Raw genomic sequence first — 20891 nt, forward strand, 5'->3', positions numbered from 1 at the left:
TGGATATGCAAAAGACATAGGGACAGTGGGGCATAGGGGATATGGGACAGAGGGACAATGCTGCTGTAACAGGCTCAGCTATCATCTCTGTAGTCCATCCAACCATCCATCCTAAACAGAAAGGACATTAGGGAAAAAGAGGTGTTTGAAGAATTAAGCTGTATTTTTTCTTTTGAGCATATCAATGCTCAACTACATTATGGAACTTAGATCAAAAATTTTTATCCCATATACTTACTCTATTGAGGAATTCAAAATACAATTTTTACCAAAATCTAAGGAGGAAGGTTCATTGACTTGCTGCCAAGTAATTACATATAATATCATAGCAGACTAATGGTAGTGATGAAGTAGCTGTTTTATTAATGCTTTTCCATTTATATGCTGTAATTGGAAAAGTTTTAAACTGGAGTCACTCATGTTGGACATAAGAATGACAGGGGCTAACATTCTTTCTCAGGAAGCAAAAGACTAGGATGCAAGCCATTTGTTCATGGGAAGACTGTGACAAATGTAAACAATTTATCCCTGGGAAAATTATGTTCATGACTGCTGGCGCCACTCACCTAGGTGGTAACTCACTCCCTCCTAGCTAAGTGGCTGATCTTTACGTTTTAAAGGACTTCAAGCTGAAGGTGATTTTCATCTATAACCAATCATTAACCCCCTAACTTTCTTTGTTCTCTGTGTATATAGAACCCTCTCTCCACATGAATAACATAGTGCTTTGTATTTTTACTTAGGGCTGCCCAGCTGGAGCTGTATTATTCCTCAATAAAACTCTTTTTCTTTCACTCCTAACAGAGTGTGGGGTTTTCTATTTTGATATTTTCGGTTTTAGAAGCTGGATTTCAAAGGTGTATTATCTCTGACGATACCTGGGGCATCCAGACAAGGGCATGGTATCTGCTGAGCTGCTTTGTGCTCTACACCTCTGCAAATTCTTAGGAATAATTTAAGGTTAAAAAAAAAAAAAAAAAAACTCAAATCCAAGCTCCACTCCCTTGTATTTGGTTATGTCTGAGCAGGTGGGCTGTGTGTTCTTTGTTTGCTTACCTGTAATCATGATACTTTTCACCTCCTTGTCCAATGGGCAGGGCCAGTCACTCAGCTATGGTGCAGCAGGGTCGGTCCAGCTGAAAGGGAGAGGCTGGGATGGGTTTGTCTGTGGCACATACTAGGGCTGACAGGGAGGGCCAGGAATCAGAGCCAGGCAGGTTCACAAAAACAAAGGGAAAAAAAGAGTGCAAAGGGAGCTTGCTACTTTTGGAGAGATGAGAAACGGAGAAAAGCAAAATGGAAAAAAATAAAAAGGAAAAGAAATTACTAGATAAAAATTTGGAAAAAAAAAAAAGAAGAAGAAGAAAAGAAAAGCCCCCAGGGGTCCAATCGGCGCAGCCATGAACACTGGGAAAGTCTCCCAGGCTGTGCATTATAGCCTGGCTAGAGGGGGAATAGAAGTCACACAGCACTAGGTATTCGGGAGACAGGAAAAGAAGGTTAAGTATAGACAGATGAGAACTGAGAAATGAAGAAAGACAGAAAGTGAAAAAGGGAGAAGAAAAAAAAAAATGCCCCCAGGGACGCTGCCTACATGGCTGTGCAGATTACAGGAATGTCTCCTAAGCTGTGAAGTGCAGCCTGGCTTGAAGGCGCTCCCAAGGGTGAAAAGAGAAAGAAAACAATGAGACAAAACAAAACAAAACAAGCAAAAAAAAAAAAAAAAAGCCACAGGGATCCCACCACTGCGGTGTCCTCGGCCAAGGGAGTGGTTCCTTAGTCAATTGGGGGTTCACAGCCCTTCAAGAAGAAGCAAAGATGGCACACAGGGCTAGGTGTTCAAGAGAAAGGAGAGGGAGGTGGTGGCAGGCACAGAAGAAGCCAAAAGAGATGGAAAGAAGCAACCCCTGCTCAGGGACTTGGCCAGTGTGGGCAGGGTGAATCCCAGCAGCCTGGGGTGGAAATGGTTGCCTCCTGGCCAAGAGACCGTGGCTGATGAGAAGCAGAGGAGGCCAAAGGGGTAGCGAAAGAAGAGTTGGGGTTAGGAAAGTGTATATTGCTTGTTACTGGGTGTTCTGTCTCCGGCTGGGAACTTCCTTAAGCTGCTTTCCCATACTCCTGTTACCCAAATAGGGTCGGTGCCCTGGAGCAGTCGAACCAATAAATGTACTCGAAGTCAGAAAGAGTGAGAAAGTTTATTCAGGAGATGCATAGATCACCCGGACCGGACCGGCAGCAACACAGGCTGTCTCTATGGAGTCCCAAAGGGCAATTTTGACATTAGAGCTTATATAGAATTTTACAATGGTTAGAAATTTCTTTGTAGTTAGTTGGCCGGAGATATGCTCAAGAGGGGCCATTCGTTACAGGATAGTGACAAAAGATACCTGCCAGACATCGCTTTATTAGGCTAAAGATATACATATCCGATACATGGGCTTCAATTTTCCTGTGGGGGTTGTATGCCACAGGTAGTCCGGACAAAAGGTTATTTGCATCAGTTTAAAGCAAAGAACAAAGTCATTAACATGTGGTCAAAACAAAATCATTAACAGAGGTATGTGAAGGAGGGGGCAAGCAGAGGAAGGAGAAAACTTTCAGGTTCATCATCTGTTGATTATGTCAAGCTCTCAGTTGCCCATTTTGAAATAAGAAAAACATGCTGGGGAGTATTCAGGGTCACACTCCCTGTCCACCAATCTGCGATGTGGGTGGGGGAATCCAAGGGACACAGACACTGCACTTCCCAGCCAGCTTAGCCACTTCAGCCAACCAAGAAGCTTGTAGGTATGCAGCGGGGAGAGGATGGGGGTGGAAAAGCATGTATTGCTGGTTACCGGGTGCTCTGTCTCCTCGTGGGAGCTCTGTGAAGCTGCTTTCCTGTGCTCTCTGTCAGCTGATCTCTGGCAGGAGTCCAAGATGGCAAATACCAGCTGTGTTAGCTGATGAGGAACCTCCACATGTACCGCTCCTAGCTCTCTGTTCTCTGTCAGTTTCTTATTCCATTTGGTGTTTGGCTGAGTTCTTTATCTGTTCATTGGACACTCTGGGTTCCAGGAATGATGTTTGTCTCTGTCTAACTTAGTTTTTTAGATCTTTGCTGTGGAAGGACAATGTGGTGCTTCCGTCTATGGTGCCATGTTGGCTGGAAGTCTCACCAGTTTTTTAACTGACACTAAATCCATCCTGTCTGCTATTAACCCCCACCTGTTTACAAAAGCACCTGCCCCATTGTATTAAAACCTCAATTCTATACACCTGTCAGTCTATTGGAAAGAGATCTTTTATCCAAATGGAATTTCCATTAGCAATTTAATGAATATAGGGAAAAATTATTGAGTCTTCCTGATATCCCTAAGCCAACAGAGGCAGGCTCTGAATTAGACAATATTGAAGAAGAAGTCATTTGTCATATGCAGTCGCTTGTTATGCCTCTCCAAAATTCAACTAAGCCTAGTCCTCTCCCTTCTGATATCTTTTTCTAGTACCTGAAATCTTACCACAGATGTAGGTCAAGTTTTGTATTTGAGCCTAGTTAAAATTTGAATCGATTTATCTAAATCTCTGCCAAAAATTCTCTTTTCCCTTCAGATGAGAAGCAAAAGAAGATCTAGCTACCATTATACAAGATTTTCTTTCTAAAAATTTAATTATCCTTGTACCAGCCCTTGGAAACCCTGGTGGCTTAGTGGTTAAGTGCTATGGCTGCTAATCAAAGGGTCAGCAGTTCGAATCCACCAGGTGCTCCTAGGAAACTCTATGAGGCAGTTCTACTCTGTCCTATAGGGTCACTATAAGTCAGAATCGACTTGACGGCACTGGGTTTTTTTTGGTTTTGGTACCAGCCCTTGCAAAACTCCTGTTCTTACAGTTCAAAAACCAGATGATAGCAGCTAGAAATTTGTTCAAGATTGTGCATCAAACAACCGTAATGTTATTCCTAGATTCACTGAAGTCCCTAATCCTCATTTATTACTTTCCAATGTCCCATCAGAGGCAAGTCATTTTATGGTTGTGAATCTTTGCAGCACCTTTTCAATATTCCTGTGCATTCTGAAAGTTAATATTTGTTTGCTTTTACCTGGGAAAATCAACAATTTACCTTAACTGTAATGCTCCAAGAATTTACTGAATCTGAGACCTATTTTTCTCAGATTCTGCATGCAGATTTGCAGCCTTTACAATTTACAAATAAATCCATATTGCTGCAATACGTTGATGATTTGCTAGTTTGCTCAACCTCCCAGTAAGACTGCCTTGACAGCAATGTACCTGTATTAAAATATCTGGCTGCTGGTGAACATAAAGATTTCCAAAGAAAAATTACAATTATCTCAGCCTTCTGTTAAATACTTTGGCCACCTAATTTCTGCAGCAGGCATCTCTACTGATCCTAAACAGAAAGAAGCTATTCTTGTCTTTCCTATACCTGAAACAAAGAAGCAGCTACTGGAATTTCTAGGACTGCAGTAATTGTTACACCTGGATTTCCCATTTTTTCTTTGTTGGCTCAACCTTTATACAAATATTTAAAAGCCCCTGAGCTGGATTCATTCCAAATTGCACCAGAAGATTGAGAAGCCATAGTTCAACTAAAAGGGCTTTAATGAACACGCCTGCTGTAGGTTTTACTAATTACCACTTGTCTTAGTCATCTAGTGCATCCATAACAGAAATACCACAAATAGATGGCTTCAACAAAGAGAAATTTATTTTCTCACAATCTAGTAGGTTGCAAGTCTAAATTCAAGGTGTCGGCTCCAGGGGAAGGCTTTTTCTCTCTATCGGCTCTGAAGGAAGGTCCTTGTGCTCAATCTTCCCCTGGTTGAGGAGCTCCTCAGGTGCAGGAACCCCATGACCAAAGGATGTGCTCTGCTCCCTGTGCTGCTTTTTTGGTGGTATGAGGTCCTCAACTCTCTGCTTGCTTCCCTTTCCTTTTATATCTTGAGAGATACAAGGTGGTGCAGGCCACATCCCAGGGAAACTCCCTTTACATTGGCTCAGGGTGGTGACCTGAGTAAGAGTGGTGTTACAATCCCACCCTAATCCTCTTAACATAAAATTACAATCACAAAATGGAGGATAACCACACAATACTGGGAATCATGGCCTAACTAAGTTGATACACACATTTTGGGGGGACATAATTCAATCCATGACACCACTAGATTGTTCCTTATTGCTACATGAAGTATCTAGAAATGCTTTAGGTGTACTAACTCAGAAATATGGAGGACAACAAAAGCCTGTTGGCTATTATAGCCCACAGCTGAGGAGCCCTGGTGGTGCAGTGGTTAAGAACTGGACTGCAAACCAAAAGGTCAGAAGTTCATTTCCACCAGCTGCCACTTGGAAACCCTATGGAGGGAATTGAATCCATGGCAACAGGTTTTTGTTTTGTTTTGTTTTTGAATTTTGATTCTGTAGCTAGGGTATAGCCCCCCTCTCTCAGGGCTCTGGCTGCTACTGCCAAACTAGTGGAAACTACAGCAGATGTGGTGTTGGGAAACTTTTTAGATGTTTATGTGCTGCACATATGCTTGCTGAAAATGAAGAGGACTTGAAGCTCTTACTGATTGTCTTAGACTGAGTTCTCTAGAGAACCCAGCCTAAGACATTTGGTACCAAGAGTAGTTCTAGAGAAACAAAATTGTTATGAGTTTCTAAATTAGTTCTCAAGTCTGGTTAGTCTTAAAGATGTTGATAACTCTGCTTCTGGTAGTAAGGAGGGCACTGCTAATCCATGGCGTGAGGTGACAATAGAAACACACAAAATATCACCACCAATAGATCAGGTACTGGTGAAAGGTGAGGCTCTGGGTGATCATGTGTGTGATACTTTGTCTACAATTTTATCAGAATGAAAAGTATAAGGAAGCTGGTTGGTTGGTCCTACTTTTGCTAGACAACTGGTACATGTAAGAGATGAACTCAGGGCTTCAGAGTCAAAGCTCAAGTGCCACATAAATGACCTCAAACTTTCTACTTGTACTTTAAAAAAAGCTTTATGTCTTGTAGTAACAGAGCTGATATTGCCAAAAACCAAACCCAGAATCTTAGAGTGGTGGAATTACAATGCCAACTCAATTGCCAACCTCAAAAGTTGTCTGAAGTTAAAGTGAGGGCACTGATTGAAAAGAGACGGGATCCTCAAACTTGGGATGCGGACATATGGGCAGATAATCAGGAAGTTGCAGACACTGAGCCCCTAAATTCTATTGAATCACTCTGCCAACAGAACCAGCCCTCTCACTTCCATCTGAATAGATTACTCCATGTTTGTCTGCTAAATTACCCTCCCCAGTAAAACCATTATCCTCCCCACTCCCATGTAATGAGAGCCCTTATCTAAAAATCCCTTGTCTGAGTCATTGCCTGGGACATTGCCTTACGCAGGTGCTTTACAAGACAATGCTGAAAGTTCTCAAAACACTTCCCCACTACCAATTTTGGTTTCTAGACCCTTAACTAGACTTAAGTCCCAGTGAGCCCTACAAGGTGAAGTACATAGCATGACCCAGGAGGAGGTATGCTGCACTTCAAAAAACTGCTTGACTTTTCTAATATGTATAAACAGAAACCTGGGGAATATGTATGGGAATGGCTATTCAGGGTGTGGGATAAATGTGCAAGGAACATAAACATGGATCAGCCTGAGTTTATTGATATGGGTCAACTAAGCACAAACACTTCATTCAATGTTTCGGCTCAGAAGTTAAGAAATGATCTAATAGTTTATTTGCTTGGGTTGCTGAAGCAGGATTATGCAGAAGTTAGGAAATGATCTAATAGTTTAGTTGGTTTGGTTGCTGAAGCATGGATTATGCAACTAAATCAAGTTGAAGTGCCAGACCTGACTTGGTATACTGTAGAAGAAGGTATCTAAAGACTTAGGAAAATTGGCATGCTAGAGTGGATTTATCAGGTTAGACACACAGATCCACACATGGAGTGCCCAGAGAACATACGTTTACTACAACTGTGTGGAACAAATTTGTGAAGGGAACCCAGGAATCCTTGAAGTCAGCTGTGATTGATACTTTATGTAAGTCAGATTTGGCAGTGGGAACTGCCCTAACTGAATTAAGACACCTAACTACAATGGCGTTGATTGGACCCCATGGTAGTAGGGGCCAAATTGCAGTAATCAGTCGAAACAGACAAGGTGAATACAGTTACAGTAATGGACAGCAGAGTCAAAGCAGTAATCAGAATAGTCTGACTAGTATGACTACTTAGTCATGGTGTCCTTAGGAGTGAAATTTTTAGAAAATCTAGTAAATATTTACTTGGTTTGTACAAACGGATGCATTCTAGGTCAAGTTAACAGCAGTCTAACTAGAATTGCCAGAATAGACAGTCACAACTCCTCAATCAATTCCTAGACTTGAGTGAACTTTTAAAGACCCACAACCCCTTGAATGAAGGGGAGGCAGGGTCTCCTTCAGGAAGGACTCCAATGCTCTGCCCAAAATTTATGCTGTTATTCTTTCTCCCACCCTTCCCCAAAGTGATCTATAGCCTTTTATGGAAGTGGCTGCTCTTTGGGGAAAAGGAAATAATCAGACTTTTGGGGGATTATTGGATACTGGCTCTGAAATGACACTAAACTTCAGGAGACCCAGAACTTCACTGTGGCACACCAGTCAGAGTGGTGGTATATGGAGGTCAGGTTATTAATAGAGTCTTAACTCACGTCCATCTCACAGTAGGTCCAGTGGGTCCCCGAACCCATCCTGTAGTGATTTCCACAGTTCCAAAAATCATAATTGGAATAGATATACTCAGCATCTGGCAGAACCCCCACACTGGATCCTTGACAAATGGAGTAAAGGCTGTTATGGTAGAAAAGTCAAGTAGAAGCCATTAGAACTGCACCTACCCAGGAAAATAGTAAACCAAAAGAAATATCACATTCCTGGAATGATTTCAGAGATTACTTCCACCATCAATGACTTGAAGAATGCAGGGGTAGTGATTCCCACCACATTGCCATTCAACTTGGCTATTTGGCCTGTGCAAAAAACAGATGGATCTTGGAGAATGATAGTGGATTATCGAAAACTTAACCAGGTGTTGGCTCCATTTGCAGCTGCTGATTCAGATATAGTTTCATTACTTTGGCAGGCCCCTGTTGGTGAATCACAGTGCAGACCCTTAGGATTTTGGAGCAAAGCCCTCCCATCCTCTGCAGATAACTACTGCCCTTTTGAGAAACAGCTTTTGGTTTGTTACTGGGCCTTAGTAGAGACTTTACACTTAACTATGGGACACCAAGTCACCATGTGGTCTGAGCTGCCCATCATGAACTTGGTGCTGTGTGACCCTCAGAGTCATAAAGTTAGACATACACAGCAGCACTTCATCATTAAATGGAAGTGGTGTATATGAGATTGGGCCTGAGTAGGGCCTTAAGGCACAAATAAGTTGCATGAGGAAGTAACCCAAATGCCCATGCTCTCCACTCCTGTCATATTACTTTCCATCTCCCAGTCTGCATCTATGGCCTCATGGGGAGTTCCTTATGATCAGTTGACTGAGAAAGAGAAAACTCATTCCTGGTTTACAGATTTTTTTTTTTTTGCACCATATACAGGCACTACTTGAAAGTGGACAGCGGCAGCACTACAGCCCCTTTCTGGGACCTCCCTGAAGGACAGTGGTGAATGGAAATCCTCCCAATGGGCATAACTTCGAGCAATGCATCTGGCTGTTCACTTTGCTTGGAAGGAGAAATGGCCAGGTGTGCAATCGTATACTGATTCATGGGCTATGACCAATGGTTCGGCCAGATGGTCAGGGACTTGGAAGGGACATGATTGGAAAATTGGAGACAAGGGGGTACGGGGAAGAGGTATGTGGATAGAACTCTCTGAAAGGGCCAAGAAGTGAAGATATTTGTGTCTCATGTGAATGGTGAATGCTCACCAAAGGGTGACCACAGCAGAGGAGGATCTTAACAACCAATGCCTATGGGAGCAGCAGTCAAGAAATCAATGCATTGTACTGGGCAAATCTGCTGCAAAAGACTGCTTTCAAGTGTTAAAAAGCAAAGATGTCACTAAGGTGCACCTGACCCAAGCCATGGTGCTTTCAATCACCTCATATGCATGCGAAAGCTGGATGATGAATAAAGAAGATAGAAGAATTGATGGCTTTGAATTATGGTGTTGGTGAAGAACATTGAATGTACCATGGACTGCCAAAAGAACGAACAGATCTGTCTTGGAAGAAGTACAACCAGAATGCTCCTTAGAAGTAAGGATGATGAGACTTTGACTCATGTAGTTTGGACATGTTCTTAGGAGGAAGAAGTCCCTGGAGAAGGACATGATGCTTGGTAAAGTGGAGAGTCAGTGAAAAAGAGAAAGACCCTCAATGAGATGAATTGCAACAGTGACTGCAGCAATGGGCTCAAGCGTAACAGTGATTGTGAGAATGGCACAGGACCAGGCACTGTTTCATTCTGCTGTACGTGGGGTCGCTATGAGTCATAAATAACTGGAGGGTACCCAACAACAACAACATGTGTCCCATGCTGTGTCTGCCTTACTTAATTCTGCCTTGACACAACAGTTTTCTGCCAGCAGGCTCACCTCCTATGATGCTCTCCTTCTGGGTGCATCTAACATTAGACTACAATCCATTGCCTGTTTAAATTCAGTTACTCTTCTCCCTGAGACTAATGGGAACAATTATCCTACACATGATTGTCTAGACTTGACTGAGCAACCTGTAGCCCCTCAGAAAGACTTAAAAGAGATCCCTTTATCTAATCCTGATTTGGTTTTGTTTGTAGATAATTCCTATTTAAAATCTAATTCTCCTAGCCCTTGCTATCAAGCTGGATATGCTGTTATGACTTCTACTGAAGTCCTTGAGAGTCAGGCCCTCGCTGAAGCCACTTCAGCTCATCACATCTAATTAATTGCCCTCACTGGAGCTTTTAGAATTGCTTTAGAAAATATGTTAGTATTTTTACAGATAGTCAATGTTTTTTGGAATTGTACGTGATTTGGAAATGTTATGGAAAAAAAGAGGGTTTTTATCTTCTTCTGGAAATGTGATAAAAAATGGAGCTTTAGTAGTGAAACTTTCAGATTCTGTATTACTTCCCTCCAAAATTGCTATGATAAAAATACAACCTCACCCACCAAAACGAGCAAGCATCCCAAACTGAAGAAATTAGGGGAAATAATCTCGCTCATATGGCAGCCAAACAACTTGCCTAAGTTATTTCTGGACTTACGATAAAGAAAAAGATTCCTCAAATTTATCTATTGATAACTCTAACCTTCATGAATTAACTTTATAAAAACTTTTAAACACCAACAATTAGCCCAAACAGATGAAATTAAGGCATAGAAAAAGTAAGTTTTTACCAAGATTCTGCCACTATATTGTGGACTAGGCCTAATAAGAAAACTGTCTTACCCAATTTCCTGCATGTTCCTATGATGTGAGCCTTACATGAAGGTTCCCACATGGAATGAAATAAAATGATGGAGACCTTAAAAAACATTGGTGGGGAACATTTTTGAGGCTGCTGAACATGTTGCTTCCCATTGTCTTATTTGCCCTCACTACAATCTTAGAAAACACCTTAAAGTCCTACCTGGGCAATTCCCTTTACCTTCCAGGCCTATGCTTGAATGGCAGCTAGGTTTTGTTCGGCTTCCACCCTCAAATGGTAATGAATACGTATTTGTAATAATTTTTAGATTTTCACATTGGGTAGAAGCATTGCCCTGCCATCATGCCACTGCAGCCTCTGTAGCAAAAAAAAAACTTCCTGAAAACATCATACCCACCTGGGGAGCACCAAAAACTCTTTGTGGTGATCAGGGAGCTCATTTCACCAGTGAAGTCATCCACGAATTGTGTCAAGTTTTTCCCATTTATCAAAGGCTACATTGTCCCTATCGTCCTCAATCTTCTGGGCTAGTAGAGACAACTAATGGAATAATAAAGACCCAAATAGTCAAGCTTTGTGAAACTTTAAATTTATCCTGAGCTAAGGCCTTTCCTTAGTTCCTTTAAATCTGAGGTCCACACCATTTGAATCTCACAAACTTACCCCCTATAATTACTAGAGGACCCATGGTCCTTTTTTATGTTGCCTGCACCAACCTTAACATTATTCAACCTGAATTATTGAAGTATTGCCAGTCTTTAATCCCATGTTCTCAAGAACATATTTCACAGGTTAGAGAAGCCTCTGACGAACAAAACTAGACTCCTCAAGTCTGCCTAACCTCCCCCAAGGAGAATAAGTATGTTGAAAGAGATATCAAGTAGAAGACTCATTAGAAACTTGTTGGAAGGGACTATACTTAATCCTCCTCACCAATCCATGTGCAGCCAAATTAGAGGGAATAAAACTTTGGATCCATTTGTCACAGTTAAAAAAGCCTAAGACTCCTCTTTGGGCTAGCCAACCCGATTGAGAATTAAAGGTTACATTTAAATGTCCCTGTAGCCAGAAGCAGATGACATCCGAGGCAGATAGCAGACCGAAGGCCTTGGGCCCGGTCTGAAAATGCACCTCTTTATCTTTTTACCTTTGCTACAGTCATGCCTCTACTAATGTTTCCTAGATTGGACAGCTGCTTATGCTCCCATTTTAAAAGGTTTAACTGTTAGATATGTGGTATCCTCCCAAGCTCAAGACAGCCTGGCCTTCCATGGTGGGTCTCTCCACTACAAGGATCTGACTGGGTTGCTCTTGATCTATGGATACAAGAACAATGGAGAAATAGTTCATTACTGCAGGAAATTACTATTACTAAATTCTCCATTGATAAATGGCCTTTTTTCAGATATCAACAAAACCAGACCATAACTTAACCTTTAGTCTTAACACAATGACTAAATAAAGTCACTCAAGAAAGGCGAGCTAAAGAATCTTCCCGACCCACAAACAGTACTCTTCATATTATAGTTTCATATCAACAACTGTGTGACAGATTCATCTAGTTAACTCCCCAATTGAGGAGGCCCTTTTACTCTGAACCATCTAACCATACCCATATGAATAGCCCAGCCTTCACGAGATCTATGGGATGGCTTCCAAGATCTGAATGTATATCAGTTATAATCTTATATACTGGTGATTGGTTCGCCACCAATTGGCTACAGAACTCAGGTATCCATTGGGTAGCCCTAAATGGCACCTTTTGGCTATGTGGAACCAACTTTAAGCCCTAGTTCCTGCCAGATTGGAATGGAAGATGCTCTATTGGACTGCGATGGACTCAAGGACTTATTTTAACTGAACTTCCTCTATCAGCTAATGTACCCATGTTAAAAGCTTGGTCGTCGTGGTCAGTGTTTCTTTGGCTTGATCATTTAATAACAGTATTCATACCTCAGATAGGACTTGAAGATGTTATGGCACACGTAGAAATATTAACCAAAAAAAAAAGCACTTTGCCATCAAGTCAGCTCTGATTCATAGCAATCCTATAGGACACAGTAGAACTGTCTCATAGGGTTTCGAAGGAGTAGCTGGTTGATTTAAACTGTTGATTAGCAGCTGTAGTTCTTAACCACTGTGCCACCAGGGCTCCAAATATATATAAACTACCCTAAATGACATTGCCCATGGGCCTCGAGAGATCAATACCAAAATAGCTATGATGAGAAAAGAGTACTCCAAAATAGAATGGCCTTGACATTGTCTCTGTAACCCAAGGTCATACACAATGTATATTATCTTGCCTTAATGATCCTGTCCCTTCTTTTTTTTTTTCAGTTTTTTAATTTAAATTTTAATTAGAGTTTTAAAAAGGTAAGCTCCTCAGTTGAACTAGCCACACTTTATTTTATTTTTTTAAGTTTTTATTGTGCTTTAAGTGAAAGTTTACAAATCAAGTCAGTCTCTCATACAAAAATTTATATACACCTTGCTATTTTTTATATACTCCTAGTTGCTCTCCCCCTAATGAGACAGCACACTCCTTCTTTCCACTTTCTATTTTTGTGCCCATTTGGCCAGCGTCTGACCCCCTCTGCCCTCTCATCTCCCATCCAGACAGGAGCTGCCCTCATAGTCTCATGCGTTTTCTTGATCCAAGAAGCTCACTCCTCACCAGTATCATTTCCTATCCCATAGTCCAGTCCAATCCCTGTCTGAAGAGTTGGCTTTGGGAATGGTTCCTGTCCTGAGCCAACAGAAGGTCTGGGGACCATGACCTCCGGGGTCCTTCTAGTCTCAGTCAGACCATTAAGTCTGGTCTTTTTATGAGACTTTGAGGTCTGCATCCCACTGCTCTCCTGTTCCCTCAGGGATTCTCTGTTGTGTTCCCTGTCAAGGCAATCATTGGTTGTAGCCAGGCACCATCTAGTTCTTCTGGTCTCAGGCTGATGTACTCTCTGGTTTATGTGGGCCTTTCTGTCTCTTGGGCTCATAATTACCTTGTGTCTCTGATGTTCACTCTCCGTTGCTCCAGGTGGGTATCCTGTTCCTTCATTAACTGATATTATAAGTATTTGGTTTTCCTCTCTGGGTGGTTGATAAAAAAAAAAAAAAAAAAATGCCATTTTATTTTGGAATTTTTATGTTCCTCATCATTTTTATTATTGCAATTATAAAATGCTGTTTGGCTTTAGTTCAATGCATTTTATCCATGAAATTCTGTACTTCAAAACCTTTTGACCCTTCACATAACTGGCTTCACAGGACTTCACCAATGATTGTGTTGTTTAATCATCTCCTTTTTATCTCCCTGTGTATGTTTCATCTTGACTGCTATCATTCTGTCCTGACTGAGAAATGTTCCTCAAATATGGCCTTGTCCATTAAGGTGTTCTACATGAAACCTAATCAACCTGAAGATGAGGCCTATTAGCTAGGCAAGGTGAAGGAAATAATTTTTATTAACCAAAGCTCCTCAGGAAAACAAAGTCCTTGCAGAAGAAACGCTACTCTGTTGTGGGTGATCAGTGCCCCCTAGCGGAGGCTTTATCAAAAGGGGGAAATGTAAAGCGAAATTTCAAACTTGAGGTAGTCATATCAGACATAAGAATGATAGGGCCAACATGCATTCCCAGGAAGCAAAAGGTCAGGATGTAAACCATTTGTTCATGGGAAGAATGTGTGAAGATGTAAACAATTTGTTCTGGGAAAAAATGTGTTCATGACTGCAATCATGTATAACCACACTGGCTGGCACCACTCACCTAGGTGGTAACTTACTCTCTCATAGCCAAGTAGCCAACCTTTACATTTCAAAGGACTTTAAGTTGAAGCTGATCTTATCTATAATCAATCATTAACCCCCTACCTTTTCTTTCTTCTCTGTGAATATAGACCTCTCTTTCTACTTGAATGGCAAAGTGCTTTGTATTTTTACTTAGCACTGGCCAGCTCAAGCTATATTATTCCTCAATAAAACTCTCTTTCTTTCACTCCTAATAGAGTGTGGGATTTTCTTCTTTGACAATGCTAAAGTGCTTACATTTTCAGAAAATGCATGTGTCTTCAAAGTCAGGCATTTTACTTATCCTACAGTATGACTAATGCAAATGATTATTTATGTGTCTTCCCTGGGAAGAACAAAGATAAATGTGGCTTATATGAACACAAGCAAAAACCACATACACGCGCCTTTATAACTATGTCTGCCTTTGCAATTTCTTTGGGGTTAAAGAGTCTATTTTCTATTTTTCTAATACAGTAAAGACAAAGAGGCAGAGAAAATCTGAATTGATGACTAACAACTGTTCTCAGCCCTAGTGCAGAAACACTTACTTGCAAAATATTGTATGCCCTTCTAAGTTTTCCCTCATGTTTGTAATTACAAATAAGAAGAGGCTTAGGAAAACAAATTCACAGAGCCCAAATTCCAGTTTTTCTGTAGCAAAACTTACACTTTTGTTAAATCTTATAGGTTATGTGAGAAATAATTCTTTAAAATACAGTATATCCTAAACCCTAGCATTTCTTGCCACCTCTACCATTAACCACCACTCTAGCCCAAGCTACCATAATTTCTGGCTTGAAAACTGTGTATAGCTGCTTCCTTCCACTTTGGCCCTCTGCCATTCTTCTGGCATATGGCAGTAGTAGAATAATATAAACAGATCATGTGCCCCTCCACTCAAAAATCTATAACTTCTCAGCTCTTAGAATTAAAAAAAAACTGCTTCCCATGGCCTAAAAGGACTTACATTTTCTGGCCCTTGCCTCTGATCTCAACTCCTCACTGTAGCGTATGCCTTGCTCACTCAGTAGTCACTAGGGCCTTCTCACCGGTCCCCCAACTGTGCCAAGCATGTTCCCATCTCAGGGCCTTTCCAATTGCCCTTTCTTCTTCCTAAAAAGCTCTTCCCTCAGATATTTTGACTCATCCCCCAATTTCACTCCTGTTTCTTCTCAAGCACTATCTATAGAAAATGGTATAGCAACTGCCATGCTAACATTCTCTACTCTCTTACTCTACTTCACTTTTCTTTGAAGTGCTAATCACTAGTATGAAATGTATTATTTATTTGCCTACTTACTGCTTTCCCATGAGAAAGTTAAGAGCCGTGAAAGCAGAGACTTTTTCTGCTTCATTTAGACTAAGAAACAAAAAAACCGGACCCATTGCCATCGAGTTGATTCTGACTCATAGCAACCCCATAGACTTGTCATTAGGAAAAAGCAGGTGGACAATAAATATTTTTTTGAATGAATGAAAAAGTATTGCAAAATGCTTTAATCAGAGTCAAAGGTTAGTTTTAAACTACCCGTGTTATTTACTCATTAACATGTTTCCATTTTCCAAATGTCTAGGGTACTCAAATGTTGTACCCAGAACATATAAATGAACTCATGTATTTTCAAAATCTAATGTCAGATTTCAAATAAGCAAAAAAAAAAAAACAAACCAAACCTGTTGCTGCGGAATCACTGACAACTCATAGAGACCCTATAGGACAGAATAGAACTGCCTCATAGGGTTTCCATGGAGCACCTGGTGGATTTCAACTGCTGAGCGTTTGGTTAGTAGCCATAGCACCTAAGCACTATGCCACCAGGGTTTCCCGAATTTCAAATACTCTGGGAAAAATAAAGAAGGTAAGCTTCAAGTCTTGAGGAAAAAGGGAAGTGTTTCTTATGGTTCACTGGATATACTGAGGTAAAGATGAGAGGGTCGATAGAAGGATGAGTAAGTGGACACAAAGGGGATGCACATATGGCCAGAAATAGGGACTAGGCCATAAATTAGCTCCAGGAAATAAGCCTGTGTGAGAAATTAGGACTGTGATATTGAGAGTAGGTTTGATTCTCTAAGAATAAGGGAAGTTAAAGGAAGTGGGCATATAAGTTAAAAGAGAGAGAGAGAGAGAAAGGAAAAAAGAGAGGGAATGTTTCCAAGCAGAGATAAATAACTTTTACAAACATATAAAAACAGTTCAGAAAACTGAAATTATGGCATATTGGGCATGTTAATTAAAGAAAAACTGATTATTTATTTGAAAATGACTTGTCTCTGCATAATGTCATGGTAAAACTGGCCATATCAAGCTGAAAAAAAAAAAAAAAACTCTTTTTCTTCATTAAAAGAGTTGGAACATGTGCTGACTCCCGTTTGCATTCATTTTCTGTGAGTTTGGTTTTTAATAGAAGTAAAGGAAACTATCCTAGAGCACTATATATCAAAATATGAGAATTGAAACATTAGTCAAACTATTTTAGAAAATTTAAAAATAATATATTTGGAAAGTCCCAAAGAATCCAGCACATAAAATAGTTCAAACTTCTACCCAGTACAATAATACATTATTCAACAGCATTAAAAATATGGGCATTTAATTTCTGGTTGAATGTTCCCAGTGATAAGAGGCTTTTTCCTCTTATGATTTCTCCCATGACAATTCTGATGAATTCAAAGTCCTTCTCTACCTTGAGTCAAATGCCTCTTTTTAAATGTGTACTTACTGGTTCTGTATGTGCCTCCTTGACCAATATAGAGTAAATATAATTTCTCTCTATTTAATGCTGCTCCATATATTTTAATAAAACTGGCATTTCTCCTGTACATGTTCTCTTCTGTAGTCTAAACATTTCAGTGTTCTCCATTCTTTTCTCCGTATCAGTTTACTTCCTTTGGAGACACCATTTTTTTGCATATGTTTCTATTAAAATATGACATTAAGTACTGACCACGATACTTCAGATGTATCATAACCACCGAAGATCAAAATTATTTTGCCTTTCTTGGTCTACATGGTATCTTTCATTGTGATGGGATATTTATATTAATCTCTAGTCAATTAAAACTTCATTTTTTTCACATAATCTACTATGAATTCAGGTACCTCCTCCTGTATACTTTTCTTTTACAGCACATGTTGTTTGTTTACTTTTAATTTAAATGCAAAACTTTAATTTTCCTTAAATATGCCATTGTTAGTTTCAGCCTTTTGTACTACTGTGTTCCTCTAAAATTCTCTTACATGTATCATCATCCAATATACACTGTTCTGAGGATATTTCTCAACAGTACCTTGAGGCTCTTTGTTAAAGGTTTTTGTTGAAAGCCATACACAGTAATTATATGTAAGTCTGCTCGCTCAGCAGTCCACATATACCAACCCCTAAATTGAGCACGAAAACCCTGATGGGGTAGTGGTTAAGTGCTACGGCTGCTAACCATAAAGTCAACAGTTTGAATTCACCAAGTGCTCCTTGAAAAATCTATGGGGCAGTTCTACTCTGTCCGATAAAGTCTCTATGATTTGGAATTGACTCGAAGGCAATAGATTTGTTTTGTTTGTAAAAAGAGCATGCTTTAGGCTAACTTACATTTAGTGAATCCATTTTCAGAGCAATTAACACATTGCATTCTAAAGGTTCGAAAACCTATTTTCCTGAGTTTCCTGATCTTTTATTTGATGTCTTAATTCAGGCTAATTCCTGTATTAGCAGAAGAAAGCCCAAGTGTTATGTGTGTGTGTGTGTGTTTGTGTATAAAAGACAGAGTTTCTTGAATCCATTCACACTAATTCAGACACCATTCCTCAATCCTGAAAGCCTAGGTACAACTCCAAGGTTTAAGAACTACTTCAGAATGTTTTTTTTCAGAATGTAAACAGAAAAGTTTCAAACCAGAGGCACTCATGTCAGACCTAAGAATGACAGTGCCAATGTGCATTCCCAGGAAGCAAAAGGTAAAAATGTAAACCATTTGTTCATGGGACAAATGTGTCAAGATGTAAATAATTTGTTCCTGGGAAAAATATGTTCATAACTGTAATCATATATAACCAAATTGGCTGGCACCACTTACCTAGGTGGCAACTCACCCCCTCCTAGCTAAGTTGCCAACATTTACATTTAAAGGACTTCAAGCTGAAGTTGATCTTATCTATAATCAACCATTAACCCCCTACCTTTTATTTTTTCTCTATGTATATAGACCCTTATATCCCCTTGAACTATAGAGTGCTTTGTATTTTTACTTAGCACTGCCCAGCTCAAGCTTTATTATTCCTCAATAAAACTCCTTTTCTTTCACTCCTAACATAGTGTGGGATTTTGTTCTTTGACAAGAATCAATGATATAATTGACCCTACATCCCTGTGGGTGAAAAGATGGGGGGAAAAAAAAAACCACACAAAGTATCAAAGCAAAAAATTCTTTTAGGTACTTGGACTGATGAAACATGTACTAAATTGCTCTATAGAGCAAACAGTGTTATTAAAAAAAAAATTTTTTTTTTTTTTACCAAGTCTTTAATACCACATAGACCACAATTAAAGGAATCATTACTAAGGATAACCAATTTAACAACTTTCATAGATATCTGCATGAAATTTTTGGAGATTTTAAAAATAACATTTTATTCTACATAAGAAAAAAAATACAATTTCAACAATAGAAAGATAATTTTAGGCTAGGAAATTCCTCATTCTATTAACATCATTGGCTCCCCACATTTAGTACATAGTTAAATGAAAGGAAAGGGGGATTTTTTGTTGCTGTTGTTCGTTTTCTGGGAAGTATCAGTTTGGCAATGCTAGATTAGGTGAAGGTGCTTAGAACACCTTCAAATGCTTCTAAACGTAAGGACAAGTACAAATGGAAACTAAATTGGTAAACTCTCCCCATGAAAACAGGGGAAAGAGCTCCCCTCCTCCACTCCTTTAGAATTCACTTTAGATAACTTGTAAATAATTTGTCTTTCTAAAAAGTATGTAAATGTAGTTCCAGGTAGTTCTCCTCTACCTTTCTGTTTTTCCTGGAAGGAAATTAACATGAACTCAGAAGGCCCAGCCCTTTCTCCAGGCTGAAAGTTTAGAAGATTAACACTTATCTTTAAAAATATGAATGTACTGATTATACCACCTTACTTATATAGTGGTTAAAATTTCTTTCAGTCTTTGCAGTCTCTTTAGCAGATTGCTTGCAGCACATTCTGGTTCAATGCTTGTTCGAAAATAAAATTTTTCTTTCTCTTCTAGTTTTGTGGAGAGGTTTTCGGGTTTGGAAATAGATTTTGTTTTAGTAACTTTCCCCCAACGTAAGTAATAATTGATCTCAGCATTAAGCTGAAAATTCAACTTAGCTATGCCAGTTGTCCTACCATTTTTCTGTCAGTTTGTGGAACCTATGCATAGACCAAGAAGCAGTCGTTCTAACAGAACAAAGGAATACTGCCTGGTCTAAGATCAGGAAAGGTGTATGTCAGGGTTGTACTCTTTCACCACACTTATTCAACCTTATGCTGAGCAAATAATCTGAGAAGCTGGACTATATGAAGAAGAACAGGGCATTAGGATTGGAGGAAGACTCAACAACAACCTGCAAATGACACAACCTTGCTTGCTGAAAGTGAAGAGGACTGGAAGCACTTACTGATAAAGATCAAAGACTATAGCCTTCAGTATAGATTACAACCCAACTTAAAGAAAAACAAAAATCCTCACAACAAGACCAATAAACAACATCATGACAAGAGGGGAAAAGATTAAAGTTGTCAAGCATTTCATTTTACTTGGATCCACAATCAATGCCCATGGAAGCAGCAGTCAAGAAATCAAATGACATATTGCATCAGGCAAATCTGCTGCAAAAGGCCTCTTCAAAATGTTAAAAAGCAAAAATGTCACTTTGCAGACTAAGGTATGCCTGACCCAAGCCATGATATTTTCAATCGCTTCACATGCATATGAAAGCGAGACAATGAGTAAGGGAGACCAAAGAAGAACTGATGCCTTTGAATTACGGTGTTGGCAAAGAATATTGAATATACCGTGGACTGCCGGAATAAGACAGGGAGCAAAGGCCCTGAGATCAGAGGGTGCCTGTTTGAAGAACAGCAAAGAGACTGGTGTGGTTAGAGGAAGAGCAAGTAAAAGAGAGATAGGCTATACTATCAGGGAGGTAATAGGGGTTTGGGTGTGGAACCAAAGGAGTTAGTAAGACAGGGAACAGAGGGGCCCCCAAATCTGCAAACAAAGTAACAAGAAACGGGCCAGGGTGCAGAAACAAAGCCATTCTCCAGAACAATGGGACAGGGTATCAGAAAATAGCCTGCAAACTTCTTTAAAGTTGTCTTTCAGAAGCAGCTGGAGAAAACCAGCCCCCGGGACATGTGCAGAACATCCACCTGTGACCGCAGTGTGACCTCCACCAGGAGCAGTGAGGGGCTGCAGCAGCAGCTGGGAGACTGTGCAGGTGCGATACCCCATAAGTCCTGCTACAAATCCCAGAGGCCTCCGGGACAGGAACCATCTTGGAAACCTGCTGCATGGGCACCGTGGTTAACATGTCCCCACCTATGCCTGTGAATAAACATGAATCTTTTACCACCCAAGGACTTTTAAAAACCCAGGCCTGTCTTTTGGTCTGTGAGACAGGGGTATGCCTTGCTTAGGCCCTTCTCGTTACCACTTGCAA

This window comes from Loxodonta africana, chromosome 4, assembly GCF_030014295.1.
Source record: "Loxodonta africana isolate mLoxAfr1 chromosome 4, mLoxAfr1.hap2, whole genome shotgun sequence".
In the NCBI taxonomy this organism is placed as follows: Eukaryota; Metazoa; Chordata; class Mammalia; order Proboscidea; family Elephantidae; genus Loxodonta; species Loxodonta africana.